Here is a 21,292-nt window from a genome sequence, read left to right as displayed (position 1 = left end):
CCTTTCAGAGTTTTTTTAGTTAATGCACTGACTAAAAGCCAAGTTCAATTTGTCTTGCATGAGAAGGAAAGACAAAGAACGACCTGATTACATGGTAGTGATGAACACAACACAAGTGCCCTTCTGGGGGGGTGGCGGCAAATCAGGTCGATCTGCTGGGTCTAGGCCTGAAATTTCTCTTTGTGTTTTTAGAACCAATACCTAGAAATATATATTTTTTGTAAATCTGCAGCAAAACGGGAGCAAAGCTCAACTGAAGTTCGACTTTGCTGTAATTTAGGAAGTCCAGACACTGGTAAGAGATAAGATATGCTTCTTGGTGTTTCAAAAAGAAATGCACACGTGAACTAACTTGCATCCCAAGCAACTCATTTTGTACAATATCAGTCTTTAAAACCATGACCTTTGAAACATTTCCTGGAAAGCAGTTTATAACACATTATTGTTTACAATGTTTACTATGCCTATTAGTTTACATTAGTACACAGAGATTAACAGAATTAAAGTAAATTAGTTGTTTTACTATATATATATATATATATATATATATATATATATATATATATATATATATATATATATATTCCTAGGGTTAGGGAGTGTGCCCAAAGCGTGAATCCATATATTTTGCAGATCCTCAGTACCAATGACAAACATATAATCTTATAAATGTGTGGTAAGTACTGCTGCGCCATAGTATAAAAAAAAGGATATGTGCGAGTGCAAATTTTGAAAGTGACAATGAAACTAGAAAGCGGTGCATTCCAAGGGGGCGGGGGTCACAATGCTGTCACCTCCTGATGTCTATCAGCCATCGGCGATGGAAGAAGTTCGTCATTAAAATGAACAAACATCAAATATACTTAAATAAATTCAATGTCACATTACATTGTTCAAAAACTTCTTTATAAAATTTCTTTAGAAATTATTGTTGATGCAAATTGGATGAACATTATACTGAAATTCTTTGTTACAAAATAGCTTTGTTGTTTCAAAAAGAATCATCAAACCACTAATGGACTGCTGTAGTCCAAATAAACATTTGCGAACCAACCACTGGTTTAGATCTGAAGCAAGTTGGGAAGAATAATTAAAAAAAAAAAACACCACCACATTTACAGGATTGTGAAATTGCTTCTTCATGGTTTGGAGTCAATGAGACCAGCCATCCAGCTAAAGTCGGTCTTTCTGACCCTTTTCAGTTCCCTCTCTAGTGCTTTAGAAAGCTTCGGTGTAACCTCACCCACTGAACCCTGGGATCTGAGCTCCTGCTGACTATCACATGCCTCCATTTCCTCCTCAGAGTCCTCTTCCTCTTTCTCACTGTCCATATCCTCTCTGAAGGCATGCCAGAAGCAAAAACAAACAAAAAAGACTTATGTGGTTGCAATACAGAGCATCTCAGGAAAAGAGAAGGGAAACTGAGAAGCAGGCATGTTAACTGTGGTGATCTTTCAAAAAAAATAAATATTCATAAATATTTATTATTAGGGTTGGGAACCGAGAACTGGTTCGAATTGTCCATTTTGATGAGTATTCGCATAAACACAGCTGATGATGTCTTAAGTGAACGCAAACAGCAAGGCAACGTGCCTCGGTACATTGCATCCGTTTATACAGTTTTATAGGAATAGCAATTTAGTTGCTTTTTTTCTGTGGCATTGATATTAATCCAGAAACAAAAGACAGACAGAAAATCACTCACTGCTCCTGACTGAAAAACTTAAAACCCTAAAGATTAATCTAAATTTGTTTATAGAAATAAATATGTCTGCTTAAATGAAGAAGAATATGCTAAACACGTTGCAATAAAGAATGCATAATTAGCCTGTATAATCCTTGGTATTTCATTAATAAGTCCATGTTCTTGTTCTTTATGAGAAGTGGTTTTATTTAATTTTAACAAAGGCATGTTGTGTGTCACCGCAGTTAAATCTGTCTCCATCATGATGAAACCTTAATATCAAACCTATATTAATGAGTTCAGAAATTTTAGAGAAGTGTTTAATAAATGAACTAAACCCATTTGATTTTAGCAGACTAAATTTACTGTAGATTTAGTTGATCTTAAGATATTTAATAGACTAAAACTAAAAACAAAGTCAAAAGACTTTGACTAAAACTAAATCAAAATTTGCTTTCAAAATTAACACTGCTGTGTTACAGCAGTACTGGCTAAATAACATTATATTTTTGTCCAATATTGTCATTAATTTACATACTGACTTCATCGTGGACCACTAAATAAACCGACTTCTTTTCTTATTTAAGTTTGAGGGTTAGATTATTTAGTGTACAGGTCATTTTAAGAGTGATAAACAAAATATTTGTTTGTATGTTTAAAAATGTGGAAACCACTCATTTCATCACACCATCTCGACTGCTTTATTATTTGTAAAATAGGGGCTTTATGGAGTGTGTGTATACATGGTTATAAAAGTTAATATTTCATTAATTTAGGGAAATGAACAAGTGTCTTAGCCCTCAAGGGACTATTTGGACAACCAGCTTATTCCTGCTTGAAAAGCAAAATGTTACTTTGAAGCACATTTGACTGATGGACTAGCATTACTCAGCATTATTTACTACCTTACAGCAACACTACATTCAATAAAGGTAAAATAGAAAAAAGAAATAGTTCATTCAAATGGAACAGGAATCAGAACCGGAATCAGGAATTGTTAGGCAAAAATGGAGCCGGAATCGGAACTGAAACATTTCTAACGATTCCCAAGCCTATTTAATATGCATGTAAACAAAGTACCTGAGTGGGTCTTGCTGGACTCCAGTGTTGTGGAGATCAGGAGGGAATTGACAAACATTGAGCACAGGACTGTTGCGGCACATAGAACACGAGCTGGTGTGTGTAACAAAAATAAAGAGAGGCATTACAAGAAATAAATACCAAAAAAAAAAAAAAAAAAACCTGTAGAAACTGTTACATTGCCTTATATTGTTTTACCCCCACCCACCCATCAAAAAAAGGGTCCAAGGGTGATCCCTCAGAGAACAGAAAATAATATAATCAGCATTTATACTGAAGAAAAAACAAATCACATCTCTGATTACTCCAGTCGTCAGTATCACATAATCCTCAGAAACATAATTAAACAGAAAGCCTACATAGGTGAAATGACTTAGTTCTTTGATGTTAACAGAGCTCTGTGGCTGATGGGGTTTGTCAGCCGCTGGATGGGACTGTGTGTGGAGTTTCTGCTGCTGTTGTTTGTGTTTGCCCAACAGCAGGTAAAATGGTGTTACAGCAACACTGTCATCAATGACAAGCTGCACAAAAGTCACACGAGAGAGACCAGTTACTTTGGGGGTCTTCTAAATGTGTGAAAGTAAGGATGGTGTAAAAAAACAAAACAATACCCGTTTACTTGAAGACAACATTCTGTCCTCCTCTGTTGCTGTGCTGAAGGTCAATAAATCCTGATAATTGAATACACTCCATTTCAATGGAGAATTACTTAATTTATATATTTTAATATATTTTTAAATATTTAAATACTATATTTACATTTAATAAGTTGATATAATTAAAATAAATTAAAAAAAATGTAACTTTTATAATTAAAAATATTTTTCTAATAAACTTCGACCTTAATTTTTAATATCAAAATGATATTGCTTTTAACATACAAATAATATAAATGTTAATGTATTTTCCAAAAACACTATTTTAAAATTAATCTAGGTTTTCAATGCATGTGGGAACTAACAAACATTAAAAAAAAAAGAACCATCCAACTGTTGTGTACATGTGTGTAAAAGCCGTTGTGTGATGACAAATATCATTGAAATACCATGTCTTGGGTGAGGAAGTACAGCTGAGATCTGTTGAGCCACTGAGAATATTAGTCACAACTGTTCAATGGCTCTTCTCGAGGAACAAAAAAGGCACGGTGAACCTTCTCTGAGCACACGTTCTTATTGGTGAACAGAGGCCGCGGCTCGCTGGTTTTGAAAACAAACACTATATACAGACTAGAAAATATTGTGCATAAGTCTGATGCATTAAAGAAACAAACTAAGATCCCCAATTATATACACTTTACTACTAAATGTATTGCTAAACAAAGAAGATGACCTTTCAAACACTTACGGTCTCTATGTTCAGACTGGTATGAAAAGGCGGCCATATTTTCTGACAAGGGGTCTGGCTGCAGCTTGGAAACTTCCACAGATGTGCTCCACTCCACTGTTGAGTGAAGGAGATTAGACATTAAATAAAACTGACCTTGCAAAACCAAAACCTGACTGAGCAAACCTAGTTACCCACGAGAAGTTCACCACAAGATTAAACTCCTGGCATTAATTACTTTCAAGTCCTTTCAAACCAGTATACTGTTATTATTTTTCAAATCATGAGCTGTCAAGCCCATGAAAATACTATAAAATCAGTCCATGTCAGGGTTTTCATAAGTTTACTAAAACCATTCTTGGGGGAACTGCAAATATGAAATTTGAGCCAATATTAATGACTACTTACATGCACAAGTGAGGAGGTTCCAGCAGCAAAGAAGGTTTCCGGTGGTCGTGCCAAGCAAGTATTTGGAGCAGCTTAACCAGCCGAAACAAAGGTCTCTGATGGGATCAAAGTAGCTGCCTTTAGTCGGTTTTACCAATTCAAAGACCACCATGATCAGCAAAAACCCATGTCAGTTACATATTTCATCAGATTAGTCTCAGTGAGTGATGAGCCTTACTGTTAATCAGAAACTGATATAACGGCAACAAACGTTTTAAAACAACATTAACATTAAATATCCAGAGGTCTTATAGTTGTACCAAGTCTACAAAACGTTTGTGTGTGTGTGTGTGTGAGAGAGAGACTGAAATCAAACATGGTGCAAAGCTGGCCCACGAATTTATGGCTCATTTATTAAGTATGAGAGGATTGGAAATACTGTACAAAGCAGATTTAGCACTCGCAAGTTCCTGATTACTACAACTACATATCCACATTCCATGCTTCATGATACAGTAAAAAGCTAACTTAAAAATCTGTCATCATGTTATCTTCAAATCATATGACAAAAGATGACATTAAAAATGTACTGGTTATGATTTAACATACAATTACAAAAAGAGCTGAACTCAAGATCCAAATCAGTTTGATTTGTGAATCAGTCACTCTGATTCAGATCAAATAATTCACTGAAAAGATCTCGGCTCAAAAGAATAATTTATTCACAAATTGGACATTGCTACTTTTTTAATCAATACTTCAAAGAGAGCTGGGGCAGATGTGAAGATTATAGTGAATAACTGCTAAATCTCAACCTGTTCTTCACACAAGTTATCAATTATCTCCAGAAGATTTTCTCTTTTGCTATCTCTTTTGTTTTGCTTTCACTGCAAGGAAAAGTCACTATTTCTTGAAACACTGTGACAGTTTTTTCAAACCCCTCCTTTAAGACCAATTTACTAGTGTTGTCACAACACTGGAGTTTTTAACAGAACATTTCTTAAGTAACTGACACATTGCATTCCCGAAAGCATGTTAAACAAGCCAACGGCAAGTATGGGAATCTCTGAAACAGTGACGTCATGTGCGTGCGAACTACATGTTAGGTATATCGACATCGTTGTGGTGATTTTACTGACAGAACTCCCGCCCACAAAGAGCTAATCGTCACTTCCCTACAGGTACTGTTTATTAACAGTTTATTAGCAGTGCTAACGACTGGGCTGGCATTCCTAAATACAGTGTTTATGCAGATAAAAAACTTTTCCATTTTTGACTAAATTGTTGTGTAAATGTAGCCTCAGCCAATGAAAAACTGGATTATGCTTGCTTAGCTCTAAAACATGCAGCACAATATTAAAAATACACATTTACTATACAAAGCTCAGCTTGTATCAGTGTACTGACATTGCAGAAAACTAGAAATAAAACCATTTCAAATATTTCAGTCCTGATATCTATTTAAAAAAAAAAATGTTTAAAAAAACCTATAATACACTGCTACTTTAATATAGGAAGGTAAGGAAGAAGCTTGTAATTCACTTTTCATCCGAGCTGCACCTAATGAACTTCCTTTTATTCAAAAACACAATGATGGAGCAAAACTGTGTCCCTGTTGACCCTGCAGGACTTGGCTTGTGCTCAACTGCTTTGCAGGACTGAATCCCCATTCTGTCTGGCCACCATCTAAATCTTAATTACTAAGTTACTACTATTCAGACTGTGTGGACAGTTTAGTGAATGCTGATTCACCACTATGAATGGGAAACACATCTAAAGACGTGAAAAAAAAAACCTGTGAAACCCATTCCAAATGCATTAGAAAGAGTTTGGACTGGCAGTGGTAAAACAACATGTCGCACCTTATTACTCCAGGTGGTTGGCAGAGGGTGGTGAGCATCTCCCAGGTGTCTGGGCTCCATATGGTAATGACTTCTTGGAAGCTCACCGCCAGGAGAGAGCTATCGGCTGAAAAACTGCAGTTTGTGGGCTTCAGGTTATGGTAGCTGCCCACAAAATCACATGACCAGAAGTTCTGGTCCTCTAAAACACAAATGGAAATGTTGCAGTGAGACAGGTATGTCTGGATTCAGACTCGTGACCTTTGGTGTTTGGCTTCTCAGTCCAACACTAACACCTTTGCAAATGTCTGAGGGGTTTGACTCACGTTGTGTGTCTGTGTCGGCACCCTGACACCATGCTTTGAACTGGCTGTCTTCTGCTGTGGTCAACAGCATGGTGGTCTCCTCAGAAGAGCTGAAGCACATGGATATATAATCCGATACATGAGGGCGGCAGTGATGGTAGTGTTCAGTAACAAACTAATGGGATGGAAAAATACATTAATTACATTCCAGAAATAAAGTCTGTTTAGATATATGAACATTTTTATACTATCATTCAAAACCCTGCAGTCACATTTTAAATATAAATTAAAAGAAATATAGAAATTAAAGGCATCCATGTAACAAAAGATCTCTATTTTAAACACAAACTCTTCTTTTGAACTTTCTAATCATCAGAGAATCCTATCAGATAATTTTTTTCTTGACCAAACATGTTTTTATTTGAAATATTCTAGTATTGTTTAGTATTGTCTAGTATAGTTTATGAGTTTTTATATATATATATATATATATATATATATATATATATATATATATATATATATATATATATATATATATATAATTTTATATAAATATAATAACCACAAGCTTTAAGCGATAACGTTATGATTACGTTATCAAGACAAAATTGCACAAATACAATTACAAACCCGATTCCAAAAAAGTTGGGACACTGTACAAATTGTGAGTAAAAAAGGAATGGAATAATTTACAAATCTCATAAACTTATATTTTATTCACAATAGAACATAGATAACATTTCAAATGTTGAAAGTGAGACATTTTGAAATGTCATGCCAAATATTGGCTCATTTTGGATTTCATTAGAGCTACACATTCCCAAAAAATTTGGACAGGTAGCAATAAGGAAAAGTTTAAATGTACATATAAGGAACAGCTGTAGGACCAATTTGCAACTTATTAGGTCAATTGGCAACATGATTGGGTATAAAAAGAGCCTCTCAGAGTGGCTGTGTCTCTCAGAAGATAAGATGGGCAGAGGATCACCAATTCCCCCAATGCTGCGGCGAAAAATAGTGGAGCAATATCAGAAAGGAGTTTCTCAGAGAAAAGTTTTTTGAAGTTATCATCATCTACAGTGCATAATATCATCCAAAGATTCAGAGAATCTGGAACAATCTCTGTGCGTAAGGGTCAAGGCCGGAAAACCATATTGGATGCCCGTGATCTTCGGGCCCTTGGACAGCACTGCATCACATACAGGAATGCTACTGTAATGGAAATCACAACATGGGCTCAGGAATACTTCCAGAAAACATTGTCGGTGAACACAATCCACCTTGCCTGGGCCAAGGCTCATTTAAAATGGACTGTGACAAAGTGTAAAACTGTTCTGTGGTCAGACGAATCAAAATTTGAAGTTCTTTTTGGAAAACTGGGACACCATGTCAAGGACAAGGACAACCCAAGTTGTTATCAGCGCTCAGATCAGAAGCCTGCATCTCTGATGGTATGGGGCTGCATGAGTGCGTGTGGCATGGGCAGCTTACACATCTGGAAAGGCACCATCAATGCTGAAAAGTATATCCAAGTTCTAGAACAACACATGCTCCCATCCAGACGTCGTCTCTTTCAGGGAAGACCTTGTATTTTCCAACATGACAATGCCAGATCACATACTGCATCAATTACAACATCATGGCTGCGTAGAAGAAGGATCCGGGTATTGAAATGGCCAGCCTGCAGTCCAGATCTTTCACCCATAGAAAACATTTGGTACATCGTAGAGAGGAAGATGTGACAAAGAAGGCCTAAGACAGTTGAGCAGCTAGAAGCCTGTATTAGACAAGAATGGGTCAACATTCCTATTCCTAAACTTGAGCAACTTGTCTCTTCAATACCCAGACGTTTGCAGACTGTTATAAAAAGAAGAGGAGATGCCACACAGTGGTAAACATGGCCTTGTCCCAACTTTTTTGAGATGTGTTGATGCCATGAAATTTAAAATCAACTTATTTATCTCTTAAAATGATACATTTATTCATATCTGAATAAAATATTGACATTTGAAACTTCCACATCATTGCCTTCTGTTTTTATTCACAATCTGTACACTGTTCCAACTTTTTTGGAAACGGGTTTGTATTTTATCACTAATGAAGGTAGGAACAGTGCCAATATATTTGATTGTTCATTTAAAGTGATATATTATTTGATTGTGGACCACGAGAAATGGCAAAAGCCATGCATTTCTTGCATGAATAACATGCTTTATATTATTCAAATCGGCAATCTAGCATGAATAACTTTGCATTCTTTCATCGAAAGCCCACAGTTTGAGGAAAAACTCAAGATCAGAGGATTTGTGTCCCCTTTCCTCCACTGTAGCAAGCCAGGACCCTTTTATGTCAAAAGCAGCCTTCACCAAACTGATCCAGGCCCGCTTCATAAATATACTCCTGTTGCATATGTCCAGCTGTGAATGCAATAGACAGACCGTTACACAAAAATCTATGTATATCATGATGAACAATGTTTGACACGAAGATCCCACAGATCATGTGTTTTCATCTGACATATGTCGGGTGACAAGAGTATAGGACCCTTGTCAGCATAACACACAAGGGCAGAACTAATACATTAACATGTGATTCGATTTTTTTTCCCCAGTGCATACTTCCCCATGTAACTTTACTTTAGAGAAACGTTAAGCTTTATGAAAGTATTAACTGTGACAAACTCACATTGTAGAGATGCTTGTCACGCAGCAGAGAGTAAAACTGTAAATGACCCGGTTTCCCATTCAGCACTAAAGCTTTACTGCGAGGGTCAATCATTAGATCAGTCAAAATGGCATCTCCTGAAAGAATAAAAAGCATCGGAAGAAATAAACATTTACTGCAATAGTTAGGAAATCTGAAAGGTTCGTGCAAATGAGATTTTACACACCTTTGACTATACCCTGAATTACTCCACACACTTTGAAGCTGCTCTCGATAATTGTGATCTCTGAGGAGGAAGAGAAGGCAATGACAAACCAGAAAGCAGTCACAAATTGACTGTTGACTTGATTGCAAATTAAAACAGACACTATTTCAACTGAACAGAGATGACATAACTGAATTCAATGATGAACTGCCTTTAACTATCATTTTGCATTATTGAGACACTGTTTTCCAAATGAATGTTGTTCAGTGCTTTGGCGCAATGTATTTTGTTTAAAGCACTATATAAATAAAGGTGATTGATTGACAAATTATAGCATACTGAAATATGTGGGTAAAGACTAACTAAATTTGAAATGTACATGTCATAGGTATGACATATAAAATTACAATCTGCATGAAGTAAAGCCATTTAGGTTTTTTGCAATTCAACATTATCATTTTCTGCCCATAATATTCTCATGAACTTAATCATTGCCTTAATCCAGAGTGATTTTAGAAACAGTTTGCAACCCAATAACAACAAATCAGAACATTTGTTTGGAGCAGAACAGCTGGTCTAAACTTTTTTTTTTTCAAAATATTTATTTAATGGTCACAAGGCGGCATTTAATTAATAAAAAATACATGTAAAATGTAATTTATTCCGGTAATGTTTTTTTCAGCAGCAATTATTTACTCTTCATTGTCAAATGATCCTCCAGAAATAATTTCAATATGTTTTGGTACTGAAATATTTTTTTGAACAATGTTGAAAACAGCGGTGCTGATAAAAAATTTTGTGGAAACCATGATAAATTTTATATAAACAATTTTTTTTTGTAAAATTATAAATGTCTTTACTATAACTTTTAATCAATCTAATGCATCCTTAATGAATATCCTTGCAGGAGTTCTTTGAAAAACATAGTCACACGGACCCCAAACTTTTGAAGTGTAGTGTATCTGATGTTTAATGTACGGTTTTGTGGACTAGGATTTTGGACCAGTAAGATTTAACTTTTATACTGTAATACTTAAATGTACATTTACATTTAATCATTTAGCAGACGTTTTTATCCAAATTGATTTACAAATGAGAACAATAAAAGCAATCAGACCAACGAGAGAACAACAATAGTATACAAGTGCCATGACAAGTCTCAGTTAGTTTAGCACAGAACACATAGCTATGTGTACAAGCAAGAGGTTAGAGTGGAGCAAAGAGTGTCAGTAGAACTGTTCATGTACAGTGCTGAAAACTGAGAAAGTAAAGAAGTCAGGATGAATCCATAGAGGATAGGTGAGATGGAGAGAGTGAGTGTAGGTTCAATCGAAAGGTGACCTGTGGTGGAGTGTGTGCTGCTTCAGGAGAAAATGTGAGGTTAGAAGTGATGAGGAAGTGGTCTGAGGTGTGTGGTGGAGCAACTAAAGTGTTGGCCAAGGAGCAACAGCATGTGCAGATGAGGTCCAGTTGGTTGCCTGATTTGTGGGTTGCTGTAGTAGACGCTCGCTTGAGATCAAATGAGGCGAGGCGAGCAGAGTAATGAAGTCAGCAGTCAGGGGTTTATCTAGATGGATGTTGAAGTCACCAAGCAGTACCAGAGGTGTACCATCCTCAGGAAAGTTTGATATTACGGTAACACTTCCAACCCCCTTTCAAGAAGTTTCCCAGTTGACCTGGGGGATGATAGATGACTACAAACTGGATTTTAAAAGGGTGGGTTATAGTAATTGCATGTGATTCAAATGAACTGTTACCTGTAAGAGATGGTTGAAGATCAAATTTCCATTCTTTTGAAATAAGGAAACCAGTATGTAATTTATAAAAAGTACAATAAATACCATAATGTATAATTACTTGAAAAATTCAATAATATAGCACTGTATATAATTATAATATGAGTGAGGAATTATATTTTTACATGTTCGCATTAAGATAAGATATGGGGTGCATGAAAATGATTTATGTATAAAAAATCTTAATTAAGTCTTTTTTTAGACAAAATACAATTTCTTTCAAATAAATTTTCGAGTGAAATCCCAGGTCCACGACAAAGATAAAGACTTACTGTTGTCTGAATGAGAGGTGCAAAACTGCCCATCAGATACTGCTGATATATGTAATATGGACCCTCCGATACGGGGCAGGATCTATTTCTGTTCCCTGCCCCATACTGCCACTGGACAAGCACAGACTTAATGCCTCCACTCAGCAGATGAGTGCCTGTAGAGACATTAACAGTCGTGTTTTCTCAGATGGGGACTGTAACACACGTTTATTTAACACAGAGGAAGAAGTGAAAAGAGTGTGAAAAACACCAAAGCCACAGTACTACCCACCTTCTGGAGTAAAACACAAAGTGTTCACAGCATTGTGATGCCAGTGCTGGGTGGAATATGTGTACTCTTTTTTTGTGAACGAAGTTTCTCCTTTAGCAAAAACCAAATTAATTTAAAACCTTCAATTCTGATCACGTGACCTGCACATGAACTTTAAGAACTGGATAGAGAGCTGTGGCCTTACCAGAGGCGGATCTTTCCATCTTCATGACCGGTAGCAATGCAGTCGTCTGTTGGGTGACAGGCTATGCATGTGAATGCATTTTTGGGTCCTTTCCTGTCTGTGACTTTTAAAGAAAAACTACAAAGAGAGAGAGAAAAAAAGAGTGGATATTTAAAGAAATACTTCACACAGAAATATAATTTCCATTTACATGCTGACTGACTTCCATTTAGCACAAAATAAATATTTTTTTATAATTTACTGTACATTTAAATACAGTATTTTATTGTATAAAAAAATACTTTTTAACAGATATTACAACAGATTTTCTTTTATGTCCAATCACTAACCACTACACTGTACAAAATCAATTTTTAATTGTTCCATTTTTGCTTTTTGACAATTCAATTACAACAGCAACACAGCAGGAATTATATTTCATTATTAATCTTTAACCACATTTCTCACTTAATTATTGATGGTTGATTAACCATCAAAATCACACACCATCACAAAAATCCATTGTATACCTAGTAAAACGATACAAAAACGTAAACCAAGTGATAAAACCAATACCAAAACATTGTTTCTCTTGTGACCGTTAGTTAGCTTTATGATAATGAAAATGTGATTTTAGTGTTTGTTTGTTTTTCACATTACAGTAATGACATGTGGGGAATGTATGAAAATATCACACACACACACACACCGTCGCCCGGCATGGCGCAGCCGGGGCCCCACCCTGGAGGCAGGCCCGGGGTTGGGGCTCGTATGCGAGCGCCTGGTGGCCGGGCCTTCCCCCATGGGGTCCGGCCGGGCTTAGCCCGAAGGAGTGACGTGGGGCCGCCCTCCTGTGGGCTCACCACCTGCAGGAGGGAGCGTAAGGGGCCGGTGCATAGAGGATCGGGCAACAGTCGAAGGCGAGACCCCCGACGACCCGATCTCTGGACACGGAATCTGGCTTTAGGGACGTGGAATGTCACCGCGTTGGCGGGGAAGGAGCCTGAGCTTGTGCGGGAGGTCGAGAGGTACCGACTAGAGATAGTCGGGCTCACCTCAACGCACAGCTTGGGCTCTGGAACCACACTTCTTGAGAGAGGCTGGACTCTCTACCACTCTGGAGTTGCCCATGGTGAGAGGCGGAGGGCTGGAGTGGGTTTGCTAATAGCCCCCCAGCTCAGCCGCCATGTGTTGGAGTTTACCCCGGTGAACGAGAGGGTCGCTTCCCTGCGCCTTCGAGTCGGGGATAGATCTCTCACTGTCGTTTGTGCCTACGGGCCGAACGGCAGTGCGGACTACCCGGCCTTCTTGGAGTCTCTGGGAGGGGTGCTGGAAAGTGCTCCGACTGGAGACTCCGTCGTTCTACTGGGGGACTTCAACGCTCACGTGGGCAGTGACAGTGACACCTGGAGGGGCGTGATTGGGAGGAACGGCCCCCCTGACCTGAACCCGAGCGGTGTTCTGTTATTGGATTTCTGTGCTAACCACGGTTTGTCCATAACGAACACCATGTTCAAGCATAAGGGTGTCCACCAGTGCACGTGGCACCAGGACACCCTTGGCCGGAGGTCGATGATCGACTTTGTGGTCGTATCATCAGACCTTCGGCCATATGTCTTGGACACTTGGGTGAAGAGAGGGGCGGAGCTGTCAACTGATCACCACCTGGTGGTGAGTTGGATCCGATGGCGGGGGAGGAAGCTGGACAGACTCGGAAGACCCAAACGTACTGTGAGGGTCTGTTGGGAACGTTTGGCCGAGCCCCCTGTCAGAGAGATCTTCAACTCCCACCTCCGGCAGAGCTTCGACCGGATCCTGAGGGAGTCTGGAGATATTGAGTCCGAGTGGACCATGTTCTCCACCTCCATTGTCGCTGCGGCTGCTCGGAGCTGTGGCCGTAAGGTCTCCGGTGCCTGTCGAGGCGGCAATCCCCGAACCCGGTGGTGGACACCGGAAGTAAGGGATGCTGTCAAGCTGAAGAAGGAGTCCTATCGGGCCTGGATGGCTTGTGGGACTCCGGAGGCAGCTGACAGGTACCGGCAGGCCAAGCGGACTGCAGCCCGGGTAGTCGTGGAGGCAAAAACTCGGGCCTGGGAGGAGTTCGGTGAGGCCATGGAGAAGGACTATCGGTTGGCCTCGAAGAGATTCTGGCAAACTGATCTCTCACTGTCGTTTGTGCCTACGGGCCGAACGGCAGTGCGGACTACCCGGCCTTCTTGGAGTCTCTGGGAGGGGTGCTGGAAAGTGCTCCGACTGGAGACTCCGTCGTTCTACTGGGGGACTTCAACGCTCACGTGGGCAGTGACAGTGACACCTGGAGGGGCGTGATTGGGAGGAACGGCCCCCCTGACCTGAACCCGAGCGGTGTTCTGTTATTGGATTTCTGTGCTAACCACGGTTTGTCCATAACGAACACCATGTTCAAGCATAAGGGTGTCCACCAGTGCACGTGGCACCAGGACACCCTTGGCCGGAGGTCGATGATCGACTTTGTGGTCGTATCATCAGACCTTCGGCCATATGTCTTGGACACTCGGGTGAAGAGAGGGGCGGAGCTGTCAACTGATCACCACCTGGTGGTGAGTTGGATCCGATGGCGGGGGAGGAAGCTGGACAGACTCGGAAGACCCAAACGTACTGTGAGGGTCTGTTGGGAACGTTTGGCCGAGCCCCCTGTCAGAGAGATCTTCAACTCCCACCTCCGGCAGAGCTTCGACCGGATCCTGAGGGAGTCTGGAGATATTGAGTCCGAGTGGACCATGTTCTCCACCTCCATTGTCGCTGCGGCTGCTCGGAGCTGTGGCCGTAAGGTCTCCGGTGCCTGTCGAGGCGGCAATCCCCGAACCCGGTGGTGGACACCGGAAGTAAGGGATGCTGTCAAGCTGAAGAAGGAGTCCTATCGGGCCTGGATGGCTTGTGGGACTCCGGAGGCAGCTGACAGGTACCGGCAGGCCAAGCGGACTGCAGCCCGGGTAGTCGTGGAGGCAAAAACTCGGGCCTGGGAGGAGTTCGGTGAGGCCATGGAGAAGGACTATCGGTTGGCCTCGAAGAGATTCTGGCAAACTGTTCGACGCCTCAGGAGGGGGAAGCAGTGCCCTACCAACACTGTTTACAGTAGAGATGGGCACCTGTTGACCTCAACTGGGGATATCGTCGGGCGGTGGAAGGAATACTTTGAGGATCTTCTCAATCCCACCGACTTGTGTTCCGTTGAGGAAGCAGTGGCTGGGGACTCGGGGGGGCACTCGTCCATCACCCGGGCTGAAGTCATCGAGATAGTTAAAAAGCTCCTCGGTGGCAAGGCACCGGGGGTGGACGAGATCCGCCCCGAGTACCTCAAGTCTCTGGATGTTGTGGGGCTGTCTTGGCTGGCACGCCTCTGCAACATCGCATGGCGGTTGGGGACAGTACCTCTGGACTGGCAGACCGGGGTGGTGGTCCCTCTATTCAAGAAGGGGGACCGGAGAGTGTGTTCCAACTATAGGGGGATCACACTTCTCAGCCTCCCTGGGAAAGTCTATGCCAGGGTACTGGAGAGGAGAATTCGGCCGATAGTGGAACCTCGGATCCAGGAGGAACAGTGTGGTTTTCGTCCCGGTCGTGGAACACTGGACCAGCTCTATACCCTTTTCCAGGGTGCTGGAGGGTTCATGGGAGTTTGCCCAACCAGTCCACATGTGTTTTGTGGATTTGGAGAAGGCATTCGACCGTGTTCCTCGTGACATCCTGTGGAGGGTGCTCCGGGAGTATGGGGTCGGCGGCTCCCTACTTAGGGCTGTTCGGTCCCAGTACGACCGGAGCAAGAGCTTGGTTCGCATTGCCGGCAGTAAGTCAGACCTGTTCCCGGTGCATGTTGGACTCCGGCAGGGCTGCCCTTTGTCACCGGTTCTGTTCATAATTTTTATGGACAGAATTTCTAGGCGCAGCCAAGGGCCGGAGAGTGTCTGGTTTGGGGACCATATGATTTCGTCGCTGCTTTTTGCGGATGATGTTGTCGTGTTGGCATCCTCAGACCAGGACCTTCAGTGTGCATTGGGACGGTTTGCAGCCGAGTGTGAATCGGCTGGGATGAGAATCAGCACCTCCAAGTCCGAGGCCATGGTTCTCAGTCGGAAAAGGGTGGATTGCCCACTTCAGGTTGGTGGAGAGTTCCTGTCTCAAGTGGAGGAGTTCAGGTATCTTGGGGTCTTGTTCACGAGTGAGGGAAGGATGGAACGTGAGATTGACAGACGGATCGGGGCAGCTTCTGCAGTAATGCGGTCGCTGTACCGGTCTGTCGTGGTGAAGAAGGAGCTGAGCTGTAAGGCAAACCTCTCGATTTACCGGTCAATCTACGTTCCTACTCTCACCTATGGTCATGAGCTGTGGGTCATGACCGAAAGGACAAGATCCCGGATACAGGCGGCCGAAATGAGCTTTCTCCGTTGGGTGGCTGGGCGCTCCCTTAGAGATAGGGTGAGAAGCTCGGTCACTCGGGAGGAGCTCAGAGTAGAGCCGTTGCTCCTCCACATCGAGAGGAGCCAGCTGAGGTGGCTCGGGCATCTATTTCGGATGCCTCCTGGACGCCTTCCCAGGGAGGTGTTCCAGGCACGTCTCACCGGGAGGAGGCCCCGGGGAAGACCTAGGACACGCTGGAGGGACTATGTCTCCCGGCTGGCCTGGGAACGCCTCGGGGTCCCCCCGGAAGAGCTGGAGGAAGTGGCTAGGGAGAGGGAAGTCTGGGCGTCTCTGCTTAGACTGTTGCCCCCACGACCCGGCCCCGGATAAGCGGAAGATGATGGATGGATGGATGGACACACACACAAAAAAAATCTATCAAAAAAGAGTTTATTTTTACAGGACATTTCACAATACTTCCAAACTTCATAATCAATAGTCAAGCTGTCTTAGGGAGATAATAGTTCATAGAAATCTCTTGCTAGCTACTATTCTAAAAAGCACCTGAATTATGCTATTCATTAGTAGGTTAATAACCAAAACACTTGAAAAATGTTAATATTGGTCCTACCTTTTGAGTCATATGATTTTTAAATGACTAAGTAGCCTAAATGACAATTTTGAGGTGAACTATAAGGTGGTGTTGTCTCCATTACACTTGTTGTGTTTCCTGAGGCCAGTAAATAAGCAGTGCGGTTGAACACGTTCCTACATGTTCTGACCTTAAAAAGGCTATTCAGGATCCAGCGGTTATGACCTGTATGTCTTCTGCTTCCTGAAGAAATAAACATTAAGTTGGAGATGCCTAGCAAATGCTATGTATTCCCCCTGAAAACAATATACCAAAAAAAGCACAACGTTAAGAAATGACTTTTTCTCTTGAGTTAATTGCAAGGTTGCTGCTTCAATGTCTTGAGCTTGAAGAAACACAGGTCCACAACAACAAACGATATTCAAAAGTCATGATGTGTAATGGCTTTACCAAAACAACTAGTAAAGGTTCAATTGCACACGGCACTCAGTCTACAAAAATAACACCAGCATGTGCCACACTAATTAACCTACAGGGGTTTGAACCTTGTTTACTGCACCACATCAACACTTACATGGACAATGACTGTGCAGGAAGGCGGCAGATTTACCCATAACAACCTGAGCAGGTAGAAGCAGTGTTCACCCAGAACAACCTTCCACAGCCAGACATGAACTAACATTTAGTATTACATCATCAATAAAAACAGGCATACGAGTTTGGTGGGGAGATTTTTCCAAGCAGTCTATATTGTTGGTAACTGTAAATTTTATTTAAAAGATCTGGCCTCAATATAATTTCTGACTGAGTCTTCACAGAAATATCCAATATGGAGAGATAATGATTTTTTTTGTTTTACAATCAGAATAACTTTGAAGTCATTTAATAAAACACTAATTATTTAATGTTGTTAAATGTAATCTTTAAAAGATCTAAAAGTGAACATCCATAAACATTCAGTCAGACCAAAAAATACAATGTTGTGATTTCTACATTTGCTTATAGCACTTACAATGATGACGTTTTAGTGTTATCTTTTTAATTTAAACAAAATAGTATAAAATTTAAATATTGCCCATGACATGAAAATAATTAATCACCTTCTCTGTATCAGACAGAAACCTAATTTATTATATAGATAGTGTTGAACATGAGTGTTATTTTATGTATTGTAGCTCAAGATTAATATAAGGGGAGACCTATTAGGGTTTAGTCTTCTCTTATTCTGGGATTTACATGTAAAGTGAAGTTTCAGCTACATAAAGTATTTCAATGGAGTGTATAGTTTATTTGTACATTAAATAAATATTATTTTTCTGAGGGTCCAAATGAAATAGGTTCACAGTACTCATGCCTATTGGTATCTAAATATTTTAACACTAACTTGTTTGGTTTTAGAGTATTATACATTTGTATTATAACATGATCTGTTCCTGTTCAAAGAAGGATTTTTTTTTTTTTATAAAAATTGCATCAAAAAGGATCTACACTTTGTTAAAAAGCCACATGTTTATAAATGCCAGATTTGTTCAGTTTGGCTTGTTTTTCTGAATCCAAGGCAAAGGGGCATGGCCTGTGCTTTAACATTCTGTGCCTATGAGGGCTATCGATGTACAGTAGATATTAAAAACTGTAAAAAAGTTTTGTAGACACTTCAATATTTTCAAGACATCCATCAACAGTCAGATGCATAAAAAAAGGATGTTATACCCACACTAAAAAAAAAACTGAGCTGAGTTAGCTCTTACCGAAGGCCGTGCAGCTGGGGTTTGAGCTGATACGACTGGAAACAGCAGACACCTCCTGCTCTGCAGACTTGGGCAGATGTACGGAAACCAACTGAAAACACCCTGGACATGCAGACACACAAAGAGGCTCTGGAAAGTTTCCCTTACTTCTACCTTGTTAAACAATCTGATGAGATCCTGAATGTTACAGCTGAGGTTCAGAGATGTGAACGGCTCCTAATCACTGCATCACAATGATGTGGCAGGAATCTACTCCACCTGGCTCTGAGAAATATATAACATTTTTGGAATCTGTAGCCACTGAAAGATTAAGACAAAGGACTCCTTCATGTTTCTCGGACACATATATTTCAAACAAAGGGGATCCAATAATAAATGTCTGAAAAAATAAAACAAGAAAGGAATGAAAATATTTATTGCAACAGTGGCCTTGTATTTCCTCACAACAACTACTGTCTGTCCCTTGATAAGGATGCCGTCGATGAAGTCCCATAATTTAACAGTGCCATCTACTGAGCAAGAGTAAACCTGCATGCAGAATGAACAAATAAATCAGCTGTTTAAGTAACAGTAAACCAGTAGCAAGCAAGCTGGTTAAGAATTCATTTGAATGCTGACTGACAAAAGCAACTCAATCAAACCTTATCAACTATCTCACACTTTCTATACAGTTGAACTGAAGTGTGGCACAGACCTGCAGGTGATTGGCCGGATTCAAATGTTGTTATGGCCCTGCAGACTATGGAGCCACTCTTCTGTGCGTGTGCTATAGACGTTCCCTAAATCGCCAGAGGTGCACAACACAAACCTGCAACCATGAGACAACTTTACATTGATATGATACAGACCATCTTTATTCCTTCAAATACACTGCATGCAAATGATCAAAAACTCACAGCAGTTAGTTTTTTTTTAGCTTAACATAAAACAGAATTGTATTTCTTAATTAGTAAAACCACAAGTTTAATTGTGATCATTTTAAACCATTGGCAGCCCCAACATAGAAAATAAATAAACAAAATAGATAGATAAATAGATAAATACAATAATACATAAATCTACTTTGGCATAAAATACAAATATTTGTCAATTAAATGTATATTGTCATAAAAACACTCATGATTTCTGCAATTTGTTGAGACAACATCTGTCATTTACATTTAGTTTAACTTGATGCTCTAAAACAACTTAAACTGGAATTAAAAACATAAAAAAAGATTAAATTACAGATTTACAAAAAAAAAAACATGCATCTAGTTTACTATTGACTAGAACACTAGGCCAATGACTAACAACCCAAATTAATAATGGAGACACTGATTTTATATCATGATGCTATTTTTTCCTACACAATTGTGCGCGTGTGTGTGTCTGTGTGCATTAAAAAAATGAAAACAGCTTTCTTTTAATTTAGGAAAAATTCCTTACAATGGGATAGTCATATTGAGGGGTCATTGGAATTGTAAATCTTGAAAGAACTGTAATACCTTTACACAACAGATTACTTTGGTAAAGCAATATCTTTATCTTTGAAAACAAACAGAGTAAACAATCACTAAATTTAATCACACTTTAAATATGCAGTTTTGACCTGTCATTCAGGTGTTCAGATAAACATAAAGTTTAATTTGCTCCCAGACTGTTCGTGCATCACTTTGAGAACTTAATTCCCTCCAACAACCGGCTCAGTGTTTAAGATGCTAGATTCAGACAGAAGTCCGCTTGATTTGGCGGATACCTGGAGTCATTGGAGATGATCAAGGGTCTAAGGTTTACTTTGCTGCTGCCGCCGCAGCGAACCAGGCGTACAACCCTCTTCATCACCATGTTTTTTTCATAGACAGTAAAAGAAAGGTTTTTCTGCCTGTGAACATCCATAGACAGTAAAAGAAACATCACATGTGGCCGCTGTGCGTTTCTTCTTCGCGTGTAATGAGACGAATCTCCCGGATCACAGCGCCGCCATGCGGCCGTATGCGAGAACTCGGTTCAGTCATTATTATTACTATAGAAAAAGAATATGAAATAAAGCATATAGAAATGTTAGAGTAAAAACATTCAAAAAGATAACTTGCAATTTTACAGTGGTAAGGAAACAAATAAAAAGTTTTTTTTTTAATGAACTATTTATCAGGACAATGTACATACTTAAAATGACAATATTTTCAGTGTCAAATTTAGTTACAGTTGTGCTTGAACTGTAAATACAGTAAAAACTATTATTGTTTTTAAAATCAAACATGTTTATTCTAAAATATGGGAAAGGAATAGACGTGACAAATGAATTGTATTATTGTTTTAAAAAAAGAATACATGCAATTATACTGAATGTATGAATTAAAGTATTATTTTTTAAGAACATGTCTACTGTATATATAAGAATAAGTCTACTGTAAAATATTATTAGTATTATAAATATAAATCTAGTAGATATGTATTACTGTTATCCAAAAGAGTACAATTATACTATAATATGATAAACAAACAGAAATGTATGAAGAAAATGCATCATAGTTAACATTGTAATAACTTCACTTTAAAGCACTGTAAAAAATTCTAATAAACACAAGGTTTAAGTGAT

General features: G+C 39.8%; 1 pseudogene; it reads right to left on the bottom strand.

Annotated features, from left to right (window-relative positions):
- Window positions 1–1,139: 1,139 nt before the first annotated feature.
- On the bottom strand, window positions 1,140–20,626 carry LOC113108034 (WD repeat-containing protein 75-like; annotated as a pseudogene).
- Between the last annotated feature and the right edge of the window lie 666 nt (window positions 20,627–21,292).

The sequence above is a fragment of the Carassius auratus genome, chromosome 9 (assembly GCF_003368295.1).
Source record: "Carassius auratus strain Wakin chromosome 9, ASM336829v1, whole genome shotgun sequence".
NCBI classification, from domain to species: domain Eukaryota; kingdom Metazoa; phylum Chordata; class Actinopteri; order Cypriniformes; family Cyprinidae; genus Carassius; species Carassius auratus.
Note: the sequence above shows the minus strand (reverse complement) of the source record. Positions and strands in the feature narration are given on the sequence as shown.